Below are 13,739 nucleotides of genomic sequence, written 5' to 3'. Positions count from 1 at the left end.
ACAGTACCTGATAAGATCCTGTCTGCAGTCACCACTAGGGGGAGCTCCCTGTATACAGAGATACATGATAAGATCCTGCCTGCAGCCACCACTAGGGGGAGCTCCCTGTATACAGAGATACCTGATAAGATCCTGTCTGCAGTCACCACTAGGGGGAGCTCCCTGTATACAGAGATACCTGATAAGATCCTGTCTGCAGTCACCACTAGGGGGAGCTCCCTGTATACAGAGATACCTGATAAGATCCTGTCTGCAGTCACCACTAGGGGGAGCTCCCTGTATACAGAGATACATGATAAGATCCTGTCTGCAGTCACCACTAGGGGGAGCTCCCTGTATACAGAGATACATAAGATCCTGTCTGCAGTCACCACTAGGGGGAGCTCCCTGTATACAGAGATACATGATAAGATCCTGTCTGCAGTCACCACTAGGGGGAGCTCCCTGTATACAGAGATACATAAGATCCTGTCTGCAGTCACCACTAGGGGGAGCTCCCTGTATACAGAGATATGATAAGATCCTGTCTGCAGCCACCGCTAGGGGGAGCTCCCTGTATACAGAGATATGATAAGATCCTGTGAGCAGTCACCACTAGGAGGAGCTCCCTGTATACAGAGATACATAAGATCCTGTCTGCAACCATCACTAGAGGGAGCTCCATGTATACAGAGATACATAAGAACCTGTCTGCAGCCACCACTAGGGGGAGCTCCCTGTGTACAGAGATACATGATAAGATCCTATCTACAGCCACCCCTAGGGAGAGCTCCCTGTATACAGAGATACATGATAAGATCCTGTCTGCAGTCACCACAAGGGGGAGCTCCCTGTATACAGAGATACATAAGATCCTGTCTGCAGCTACCACTAGGGGGAGCTCCCTGTACACAGAGATGCATGATAAGATCCTGTCTGCAGTCACCACTAGGGGGAGCTCCCTGTATACAGAGATACCTGATAAGATCCTGTCTGCAGTCACCACTAGGGGGAGCTCCTTGTATGCAGATACATGATAAGATCCTGTCTGCATCCACCACTAGGGGGAGCTCCCTGTATACAGAGATATATGATAAGATCCTGCCTGCAGCCACCACTAGGGGGAGCTCCCTGTATACAGAGATACATAAGATCCTGTCTGCAGTCACCACTAGGGGGAGCTCCCTGTATACAGAGATACATGATAAGATCCTGTCTGCAGTCACAACTAGGGGGAGCTCCCTGTATACAGAGATACATGATAAGATCCTGTCTGCAGCCACCACTAGGGGGAGCTCACTGTATACAGAGACACATGATAAGATTCTGTCTGGGGAGCTCCCTGTATACAGAGATATATGATGAGATCCTGCCTGCAGCCACCACTAGGGGGAGCTCCCTGTATACAGAGATACATAAGATCCTGTCTGCAGCCACCACTAGGGGGAGCTCCCTGTATACAGAGATGCATGATAAGATCCTGTCTGCAGCCACCACTAGGGGGAGCTCCCTGTATACAGAGATGCATGATAAGATCCTGTCTGCAGTCACCACTAGGGGGAGCTCCCTGTATACAGAGATATGATAAGATCCTGTCAGCAGTCACCACTAGGAGGAGCTCCCTGTATACAGAGATACATAAGATCCTGTCTGCAACCATCACTAGAGGGAGCTCCATGTATACAGAGATACATAAGATCCTGTCTGCAGTCACCACTAGGGGGAGCTCCCTGTATACACAGATACATGATAAGATCCTGCCTGCAGCCACCTCTAGGGGGAGCTCCCTGTATACAGAGATACATGATAAGATCCTGCCTGCAGCCACCACTAGGGGGAGCTCCCTGTATACAGAGATACCTGTCATGATCTCCATGGCCAGAGAACTAGCATAAGCCTATATAGGAACAAGCTCTTGGAAGATGGTAACTGTACTGACCATGAACTAAACCTACCGCACAACTAGAAGTAGCCAGGTAGCATGTCCTACTTTTTATCCCTATATGCCCAGCGCCGGCCGGAGAACTAAATAATGCTAGCAGAGGGAAATATAAGACCTGACTCACCTCTAGAGAAATGCCCAAAAAGGAGACAGAGGCCCCCCACATATATTGGCGGTGATTTTAGATGAAATAACAAACGCAGCAGGAAAATAGTTTTAGCAAATTTGAGGTCCGCTTTCTAGATAGCAGAAGACAGAAAGCACACTTTCATGGTCAGTAGAAAACCCTAACAAAACACCATCCAGAAATTACTTTAGGACTCTGGCATTAACTCATAATACCAGAGTGGCAATTCCTGATCAACAAGAGCTTTCCAGACACAGTAACGAAACTGCAGCTGTGAACTGGAACCAAAAAACAAAAACAAACATGGACAAAAGTCCAACTTATCTAGTAGATGTCTGGGAGCAGGAACAAGCACAGAGAGGCTTCTGATAACATTGTTGACCGGCAAGCAACTAACAGAGAAGCCAGGTTATATAGCGACACCCAGATCTGATGAGAACAGGTGAACAGGGAAGATGATGACACAAGTTCAATTCCACCAGTAGCCACCGGGGGAGCCCAGAATCCAAATTCACAACAGTACCCCCCCCTCAAGGAGGGGGCACCGAACCCTCACCAGAACCACCAGGGCGATCAGGATGGGCCCTATGAAAGGCACGAACCAGATCGGAGGCATGAACATCAGATGCAGTGACCCAAGAATTATCCTCCTGGCCGTATCCCTTCCACTTGACCAGATACTGGAGTCTCCGTCTGGAAACACGGGAGTCTAGGATTTTCTCCACAACGTACTCCAACTCACCCTCAACCAACACCGGAGCAGGAGGCTCAACGGAAGGCACAACCGGTGCCTCATACCTGCGCAATAACGACCGATGAAAAACGTTATGAATAGAAAAGGATGCAGGGAGGTCTAAACGGAAGGAAACAGGGTTAAGAATCTCCAATATTTTATACGGACCGATGAACCGAGGCTTAAACTTAGGAGATGAGACCCTCATAGGGACAAAACGAGAAGACAACCACACCAAATCTCCAACACAAAGCCGAGGACCAACACGACGGTGACGGTTGGCAAAAAGCTGAGTCTTCTCCTGGGACAACTTCAAATTGTCCATCACCTGCCCCCAGATATGATGCAATCTCTCCACCACCGCATCCACTCCAGGACAATCCGAGGATTCCACCTGACCGGAGGAAAATCGAGGATGGAACCCCGAATTACAGAAAAACGGGGACACCAAGGTGGCAGAGCTGGCCCGATTATTGAGGGCGAACTCCGCCAATGGCAAAAAAGCAACCCAATCATCCTGGTCAGCAGACACAAAACACCTCAGATATGTCTCCAGGGTCTGATTAGTCCGCTCGGTCTGGCCATTAGTCTGAGGGTGAAAAGCAGACGAAAAAGACAAATCTATGCCCATCCTAGCACAGAATGCCCGCCAAAATCTAGACACAAATTGGGTTCCTCTGTCAGAAACGATATTCTCAGGAATACCATGCAAACGAACAACATTTTGAAAAAACAGGGGAACCAACTCGGAAGAAGAAGGCAACTTGGGCAGGGGAACCAAATGGACCATCTTAGAAAAACGGTCACACACCACCCAGATGACAGACATCTTCTGGGAAACAGGCAGATCTGAAATAAAATCCATCGAGATGTGCGTCCAAGGCCTCTTAGGAATAGGCAAGGGCAACAATAATCCACTAGCCCGAGAACAACAAGGCTTGGCCCGAGCACAAACGTCACAAGACTGCACAAAGCCTCGCACATCTCGTGACAGGGAAGGCCACCAGAAGGATCTTGCCACCAAATCCCTGGTACCAAAAATTCCAGGATGACCTGCCAATGCAGAAGAATGCACCTCAGAGATGACTCTACTGGTCCAATCATCAGGAACAAACAGCCTATCAGGCGGACAACGATCCGGTCTATCCGCCTGAAACTCCTGCAAGGCCCGCCGCAGGTCTGGAGAAACGGCTGACAAAATAACTCCATCCTTAAGGATACCTGTGGGCTCAGAGTTGCCGGGTGAATCAGGCTCAAAACTCCTAGAAAGGGCATCCGCCTTAACATTCTTAGAACCCGGTAGGTATGACACCACAAAATTAAACCGAGAAAAAAATAATGACCAGCGCGCCTGTCTAGGATTCAGGCGCCTGGCGGTCTCAAGATAAATCAAATTTTTGTGGTCAGTCAATACCACCACCTGATGTCTGGCCCCCTCAAGCCAATGGCGCCACTCCTCAAACGCCCACTTCATGGCCAAAAGCTCCCGATTCCCAACATCATAATTCCGCTCAGCGGGCGAAAATTTACGGGAAAAGAAGGCACAAGGCCTCATCACGGAGCAGTCAGAACTTTTCTGCGACAACACTGCCCCAGCTCCGATCTCAGAAGCGTCGACCTCAACCTGAAAAGGAAGAGCCACATCAGGCTGACGCAACACAGGGGCAGAAGAAAAACGGCGCTTAAGCTCCTGAAAGGCCTCCACAGCATCAGGGGACCAATTAGCAACATCAGCACCCTGTCTAGTCAAATCGGTCAATGGCTTAACGACATCCGAAAAACCAGAAATAAATCGACGATAAAAGTTGGCAAAGCCCAAAAATTTCTGAAGACTTTTAAGAGAAGAGGGCTGCGTCCAATCACAAATAGCTTGAACCTTGACAGGATCCATCTCAATGGAAGAGGGAGAAAAAATATATCCCAAAAAGGAAATTCTCTGAACCCCAAATACGCACTTAGAACCCTTGACACACAGAGAATTAGACCGCAAAACCTGAAAAACCCTCTTAACTTGCTGGACATGAGAGTCCCAGTCATCCGAAAAAATCAGAATATCATCCAGATACACTATCATAAATTTATCCAAAAAATCGCGGAAAATATCATGCATAAAGGACTGGAAGACTGAAGGGGCATTAGAAAGACCAAAAGGCATCACCAAATACTCAAAGTGGCCCTCGGGCGTATTAAATGCGGTTTTCCACTCATCCCCCTGCCTGATCCGCACCAAATTATACGCCCCACGGAGATCAATCTTAGAGAACCACTTGGCCCCCTTTATGCGAGCAAACAAATCAGTCAGCAACGGCAATGGGTATTGATATTTAACCGTGATTTTATTCAAAAGCCGATAATCAATACATGGTCTCAAAGAGCCGTCTTTTTTTGACACAAAGAAAAAACCGGCTCCTAAGGGAGATGACGATGGACGAATATGTCCCTTTTCCAAGGACTCCTTTATATATTCTCGCATAGCAGCATGTTCAGGCACAGACAGATTAAATAAACGACCCTTTGGGTATTTACTACCCGGAATTAAATCTATAGCACAATCGCACTCACGGTGCGGAGGTAGTGAACCCAGCTTGGGTTCTTCAAAGACGTCACGATAATCAGACAGGAACTCAGGGATTTCAGAGGGAATAGATGATGAAATGGAAACCAAAGGTACGTCCCCATGAGTCCCCCTACATCCCCAGCTCAACACAGACATAGCTCTCCAGTCAAGGACTGGGTTGTGAGACTGCAGCCATGGCAATCCTAGCACCAAATCATCATGTAGATTATACAGCACCAGAAAACGAATAGTCTCCTGGTGATCCGGATTAATACGCATAGTTACTTGTGTCCAGTATTGTGGTTTATTATTAGCCAATGGGGTGGAGTCAATCCCCTTCAGAGGAATAAGAGTCTCCAAAGGCTCTAAATCATACCCACAACGATTGGCAAAGGACCAATCCATAAGACTCAAAGCGGCGCCAGAGTCGATATAGGCGTCCGTGGTAATAGATGACAAAGAGCAAATCAGGGTCACAGACAAAATAAATTTAGACTGTAAAGTGCCAATGGAAACGGATTTATCAAGCTTTTTAGTACGCTTAGAGCATGCTGATATAACATGAGTAGAATCCCCACAATAGAAACACAACCCATTTTTCCGTCTAAAATTCTGCCGCTCGCTTCTGGACAGAATTCTATCACACTGCATGCTTTCTGGCGTCTTCTCAGTGGACACCGCCAGATGGTGCACTGGTTTGCGCTCCCGCAGACGCCTATCGATCTGAATGGCCATTGTCATGGACTCATTCAGACCCGCAGGCACAGGGAACCCCACCATAACATCCTTAATGGCATCAGAGAGACCCTCTCTGAAAGTAGCCGCCAAGGCACACTCATTCCACTGAGTAAGCACAGACCATTTACGGAATCTTTGGCAGTAAATTTCAGCTTCATCTTGCCCCTGCGATAGGGACATCAAAGTTTTTTCTGCCTGAAGTTCCAAATGAGGTTCCTCATAGAGCAACCCCAAGGCCAGAAAAAACGCATCCACATTGCGCAACGCAGGATCCCCTGGTGCCAATGAAAAAGCCCAGTCTTGAGGGTCGCCGCGGAGCAAGGAAATCACAATCCCAACCTGCTGTGCAGGGTCTCCAGCAGAACGAGATTTCAGGGACAAAAATAACTTGCAATTATTTCTAAAATTCTGAAAGCCAGATCTATTCCCTGAGAAGAATTCCGGCAAAGGAATTCTCGGCTCTGATACCGGAGCATGAACAACAAAATCTTGCAAACTTTGTACTTTCGTGGCGAGATTATTCAAACCTGCAGTTACACTCTGAAGATCCATTATAGACAGGTGAACACAGAGCCATTCAAAGATTAGAAGGAGAGAGAAAAAAAAGAAAGACTGCAGCATAGACAGACTGGCAAGTGATCCAATTAAGAGCACAAAAAAAAAAAACTCTCAGCAGACTTCTTATTTCTCTCCTTTCTCAGCCAAGGATTTTAACCCTTTAGTAGGCCGGTCAAACTGTCATGATCTCCATGGCCAGAGAACTAGCATAAGCCTATATAGGAACAAGCTCTTGGAAGATGGTAACTGTACTGACCATGAACTAAACCTACCGCACAACTAGAAGTAGCCAGGTAGCATGTCCTACTTTTTATCCCTATATGCCCAGCGCCGGCCGGAGAACTAAATAATGCTAGCAGAGGGAAATATAAGACCTGACTCACCTCTAGAGAAATGCCCAAAAAGGAGACAGAGGCCCCCCACATATATTGGCGGTGATTTTAGATGAAATAACAAACGCAGCAGGAAAATAGTTTTAGCAAATTTGAGGTCCGCTTTCTAGATAGCAGAAGACAGAAAGCACACTTTCATGGTCAGTAGAAAACCCTAACAAAACACCATCCAGAAATTACTTTAGGACTCTGGCATTAACTCATAATACCAGAGTGGCAATTCCTGATCAACAAGAGCTTTCCAGACACAGTAACGAAACTGCAGCTGTGAACTGGAACCAAAAAACAAAAACAAACATGGACAAAAGTCCAACTTATCTAGTAGATGTCTGGGAGCAGGAACAAGCACAGAGAGGCTTCTGATAACATTGTTGACCGGCAAGCAACTAACAGAGAAGCCAGGTTATATAGCGACACCCAGATCTGATGAGAACAGGTGAACAGGGAAGATGATGACACAAGTTCAATTCCACCAGTAGCCACCGGGGGAGCCCAGAATCCAAATTCACAACAGATACCTGATAAGATCCTGCCTGCAGCCACCTCTAGGGGGAGCTCCCTGTATACAGAGATACATGATAAGATCCTGCCTGCAGCCACCTCTAGGGGGAGCTCCCTGTATACAGAGACACATGATAAGATCCTGTCTGCAGTCACCACTAGGGGAAGCTCCCTGTATACAGAGATACATGATAAGATCCTGCCTGCAGCCAGCACTAGGGGGAGCTCCCTGTATATAGAGATACAGTACCTGATAAGATCCTGTCTGCAGTCACCACTAGGGGGAGCTCCCTGTATACAGAGATACATGATAAGATCCTGCCTGCAGCCACCACTAGGGGGAGCTCCCTGTATACAGAGATACCTGATAAGATCCTGTCTGCAGTCACCACTAGGGGGAGCTCCCTGTATACAGAGATACCTGATAAGATCCTGTCTGCAGTCACCACTAGGGGGAGCTCCTTGTATGTAGAAATACATGATAATATTCTGTCTGCAGTCACCACTAGGGGGAGCTCCCTGTATACAGAGATACATAAGATCCTGCCTGCAGCCACCACTAGGGGGAGCTCCCTGTATACAGAGATACATGATAAGATCCTGTCTGCAGTCACCACTAGGGGGAGCTCCCTGTATACAGAGATACATAAGATCCTGTCTGCAGTCACCACTAGGGGGAGCTCCCTGTATACAGAGATATGATAAGATCCTGTCTGCAGCCACCGCTAGGGGGAGCTCCCTGTATACAGAGATATGATAAGATCCTGTGAGCAGTCACCACTAGGAGGAGCTCCCTGTATACAGAGATACATAAGATCCTGTCTGCAACCATCACTAGAGGGAGCTCCATGTATACAGAGATACATAAGAACCTGTCCGCAGCCACCACTAGGGGGAGCTCCCTGTGTACAGAGATACATGATAAGATCCTGTCTACAGCCACCCCTAGGGAGAGCTCCCTGTATACAGAGATACATGATAAGATCCTGTCTGCAGTCACCACAAGGGGGAGCTCCCTGTATACAGAGATACATAAGATCCTGTCTGCAGCTACCACTAGGGGGAGCTCCCTGTACACAGAGATGCATGATAAGATCCTGTCTGCAGTCACCACTAGGGGGAGCTCCCTGTATACAGAGATACCTGATAAGATCCTGTCTGCAGTCACCACTAGGGGGAGCTCCTTGTATGCAGATACATGATAAGATCCTGTCTGCATCCACCACTAGGGGGAGCTCCCTGTATACAGAGATACATAAGATCCTGTCTGCAGTCACCACTAGGGGGAGCTCCCTGTATACAGAGATACATGATAAGATCCTGTCTGCAGTCACAACTAGGGGGAGCTCCCTGTATACAGAGATACATGATAAGATCCTGTCTGCATCCACCACTAGGGGGAGCTCCCTGTATACAGAGATATATGATAAGATCCTGCCTGCAGCCACCACTAGGGGCAGCTCCCTGTATACAGAGATACATAAGATCCTGTCTGCAGTCACCACTAGGGGGAGCTCCCTGTATACAGAGATACATGATAAGATCCTGTCTGCAGTCACAACTAGGGGGAGCTCCCTGTATACAGAGATACATGATAAGATCCTGTCTGCAGCCACCACTAGGGGGAGCTCACTGTATACAGAGACACATGATAAGATTCTGTCTGGGGAGCTCCCTGTATACAGAGATATATGATGAGATCCTGCCTGCAGCCACCACTAGGGGGAGCTCCCTGTATACAGAGATACATAAGATCCTGTCTGCAGCCACCACTAGGGGGAGCTCCCTGTGTACAGAGATACATGATAAGATCCTGTCTGCAGCCACCACTAGGGAGCGCTCTCTTCTTGTGGTTATATACAGTATTATTGATCTTGTTGCAGTTATGGTGTCGCTGTCGTTCACTCTTCATCCTCGTAGTTGCAGTAATGTGCTGTTATTTCATATTCTCCGCTTCTGGCTTCTTCTCACCTTCCATGATGTTCTGTGATATTCTGACATTTCGGGGTTTTCTCTATTTCATGCACTGATATCACATTACGTGACGGCGCCGTGAGAAAGATGAATAAATTATCACACATTTGTGCTGTCGGTTGCGACACTGCGGCTGATGAAATCCTGGACTTGGCAGTCATGCGATCGCAGCTCTTGGCACAGTCCTCAGAAGTCTCCTAATGACTGCAGAAGTGGGGTCCATCCGTGGTCCTGAGGGTGGTCTGCTGGGGTGTAGGGGATGTGCGGCCTCCTGAGCTCTAAGGTCTGGACCCACCGGCGGCAGTAAATGGCCTCCGATCCATAGATGTGACTGCTTAGCAGTCACTGAACATCCTGGGATGTCTCTGGTCACATTCTGCCCTCTCTGCCATTTAGGACCCTCTCTCCCCCCTGCAGAGCGCCCCCTGGCCTCACACAGGGGGAGTTCACCTGTCATCTGCTTATTATAGGAACCCTTCAAATAAAAATGGGGTCCTGACCAAGAGGTTCCCGTAATGTCGGAATATCAGAACTTCTGGCCTGGAATCATCCGTCCCGTCCTCAGATGTTTCTTCTGGTTTATGTCACATCTGAGTGATGACGCTACTGCTCAGGTCAGAGCTTTGTGGCTTCCAGACCAGCGAGGAAACCATCACTTCTTACAAGAAGTCCGAGCTCGAGGCCTGAAATAAAAACCACGCACGAAATACCACCGGCGCGTCCCATCATGCACTGCAGCAGACCCAGACCACAAACACAGCGAAGTGTGGAGACCGCTCGCCAGCACATTCTCCAGCACGTCATATACAGGCTATTGTAAACCTGCTTCAGGGAGAATAGACGATCCACTCATGTATCTAATCCTATCCTGTGTGATACTGACTGCTGAGCTGTGTATCTAATCCTATCCTGTGTGATACTGACTGCTGAGCCGTGTATCTAATCCTATCCTGTGTGATACTGACTGCTGAGCCGTGTATCTAATCCTATCGTGTGTGATACTGACTGCTGAGCCGTGTATCTAATCCTATCGTGTGTGATAGTCTGCTGAGCCGTGTATCTAATCCTCTCCTGTGTGATACTGACTGCTGAGCCGTGTATCTAATCCTATGTGTGTAATAGTACTGTGTGCTGAGCTGTGCCACTGCTCCTGCCCCTGCTATTGTTCTTGCCGCGGCTCCTATTCCTCCTGCTGCGCTTGTTCCTCCCGATGCTCCTGTTCCTGCTGCTCCTGTTTTTCTCACAGAGGATTCCTTGATAATGACAATTGTAACAAACCTTCAACTGTGAATAATACCACAGGTTTTCATCATATGAATGTTACCATACACTGACAGCATTCAGAGATCTTGAAAATGGTGATCACCCTAAGCACAACATAAACAGTCATAGCCAAAAATGTTGGCAAACCTGAAATTGTTCCAGAAAATGACTGGGACAGCAACAAAAACAAAAAAAAAAAAGAGAAAAAACGACATATTGGACATAATTTCACACAAAACCCCCAAAATATTCCAGACAATTGTTGGCGCCCTCCTTCATATTTGGTTGCCCCCCTTTGGAATAAATACCTGCAATCAGTCGCTTCCTCTAACCATCCAGAAGCTTCTTCCTCCTCTCAGCCGGGATCTTGGACTCTTCTTACAATCTGCTCCCGGTCTCATATTTCGCCTTCTCCCACCAGTAATTGTAAGATCTCTCCACCGGTGATCTATGGGATTTAGATCCGGACTCATTGCTGTCACTTCAGAATTCTCCAGCACTTTGTTTCCATCTATTTCTGGGGGCAACTTGAAGTATGTTTGGGGTCCTTGACCTGCTGGATGACCCCTGACCTAGGACGCAAACAAAGGAACATCAAGATCTCTGGAGATGGGCTTTTGCCCTTGAGATTGTTGATATTTTTTAACAATTTTGTTTCTCAAGTCCTCAGACAGTTCTCTTCTCCTCTTTCTGTTCTCCATGTTAGTGTGGCACACACATTGGATAAAGCAAAGATGGAGTCAACTTCTGTCTTTTTTATCTGGTTTCAGGTGTGATTTTCACATTTCCCACACCTGTTACTTGCCACAGGTGAGTGTGAACGAGCATCACATGCTGGAAACAAAGTTGGTTACCCACAATTTTGGAAAGGTGGCAAAAATTTTGCAGGTCCATTTTTGGGGTTATGGGTGTAATTAAGTCCAATTTACCTTTTCTTCTGTGTTTTTTTGTGTTGTTTCAACACACACAAAGGAAATAAACCTGTGTATAACAAAACGTGTGAAATTGTAATAATGTTCTGGGAGAAATACGTCATTTTTTGGAACAAATTCAAGGGTGCCGACACTTTCGGCTATGATTGTACTAGTAAGTTGTGGCTCTTTGGCTGTAGGATGATGACGCTTTGTATGTCGGAGCGGCTCCTGTGGATTTCACGCCGATTATTCTCACACTGGTGTCCTGGCTTTGGCTCTGTTCACACTCACATTTTATCGTCTCAGGTCCCTGGAGACGAGAATTTCAGTTTTTTCTGCAGCCGATTTGTTCTTTAGTTGCCCTGAAGTAGCTTTTTTGGTCACTATTTTGCTGATATCTGTCACTCCTGTTTGGAAAAAGAGGAACCTCTGCACCCGAATCCTTTCCCCCCTTAACCCCTTCTGTGCTGCAGCCAACACATGTGCAAAAGGGGAAGCTTGCGGTGGAAAGTCACTTTACAGAGTTATTCACAAAACTCTAGATCATAATAAATCACATTTCCGCTCAAATAATCAGTGTTACGCTGACCACAGCTGCAGCAGGTCCGGGCCCCTGAGGTTGGGGGGCCACAACTGCGCTGTAGGCTGGACCCTGTCACTTTGGGTTATGTAGTTTTGTTTCCACCATTTCTGGTGCTAGTGAATGAGCAGCGATGAGAGGGCGCCTCAATAATTCCCAACCCTAATAGATATTTCTACATTCCCCTAGAACCGCCTGTAGACGGGATGATGACGCCCCCGCGGCTGTGACGGTGCGACCCTCTGGGTGGATCCATGAGGAAGGCTCCAGGTGACACCACACGCAGGGGGTCCCCGGCTCACACGAGCGCAAAGATCCAATGTAGGAGCGATGTCACAATGAGGCCGCGCAGATCTGCGGACCGCTCCTCAGCGTGCTGCGATTTCACTCCGAAATTGGAAAGCGCGAGAAGTAAATGAGATGCCACACGGCCCAGTTCTGTAAGAAGGGAAAAGAACTGGAAAAGACCAATAGCTGCAGAGTAAAAAAAAAAACCGGATCGTACACGGATGACGAGCGAGAAAAAAATCCTCCCACACTTCTAGATGAAAATCAGACGCTGGCGTGTTCCCGGACTAACAGTGATTTCTGCTCTGCAGCTTCGTGCTGCAATGTGCGCACCCCCAACTCTCAGCCGCCACCGCGGATTGGGCAACCAGTTGTTGGAAAACCGCTAGTCAGAAATCAGAAGTGGCTGTTTATTTTGTAACAGACAAAAAAAAGTTCACACGCTGAGTTGTGGGGTGACGGATCTGGGAGGAAGCAGATGTTTGCTGACTTCTTTAATTTATGCTTTAGCTACCACCAGCACGCAATGTCACCATCCTTCACCTTTTCCCTGTCCCTCACCATGTCCCTGCCCCTCACCTTTTCCCTGCCCCTATCCCTCACCTTGTGCCTGCCCCTATCCCTCACCTTGTCCCTGCCCCTCACCTTGTCCCTGACCCTCACCTTGTCCCTGCCCCTGACCCTCACCTTGTCCCTGCCCCTGACCCTCACCTTGTCCCTGCCCCTGACCCTCACCTTGCCCCTGACCCTCACCTTGTCCCTGCCCCTGACCCTCACCTTGTCCCTATCCCTGACCATCACCTTGTCCCTGCCCCTATCCCTCACCTTGTCCCTACCCCTGACCCTCACCTTGTCCCTACCCCTGACCCTCACCTTGTCCCTACCCCTGGCCCTCACCTTTTCCCTATCCCTGACCATCACCTTGTCCCTGCCCCTATCCCTCACCTTTTCCCTATCCCTGGCCCTCACCTTTTCCCTATCCCTGGCCCCGCCCCTCACCTTGTCCCTGCCCCTTTCCCTGTCCTCCATGGGGCACTGTATTGCATGGAACAGGCCTCATAGATAAGAGGATGCAGTCGCTGGTCCCTCGGGGACTGATGAACTTGTGCACCAACATCAATGAAGCACAACTGCAATGTGCCTGCAACTTTGTAGCAACGTCAAACTCCTTTCTTGAAAGAACATTCACAGGA

This window comes from Ranitomeya variabilis, chromosome 2 (assembly GCF_051348905.1).
Source record: "Ranitomeya variabilis isolate aRanVar5 chromosome 2, aRanVar5.hap1, whole genome shotgun sequence".
In the NCBI taxonomy this organism is placed as follows: Eukaryota; Metazoa; Chordata; class Amphibia; order Anura; family Dendrobatidae; genus Ranitomeya; species Ranitomeya variabilis.
The sequence above is the reverse complement of the archived record's forward strand: the minus strand, read 5'-3'. Positions refer to the sequence as shown.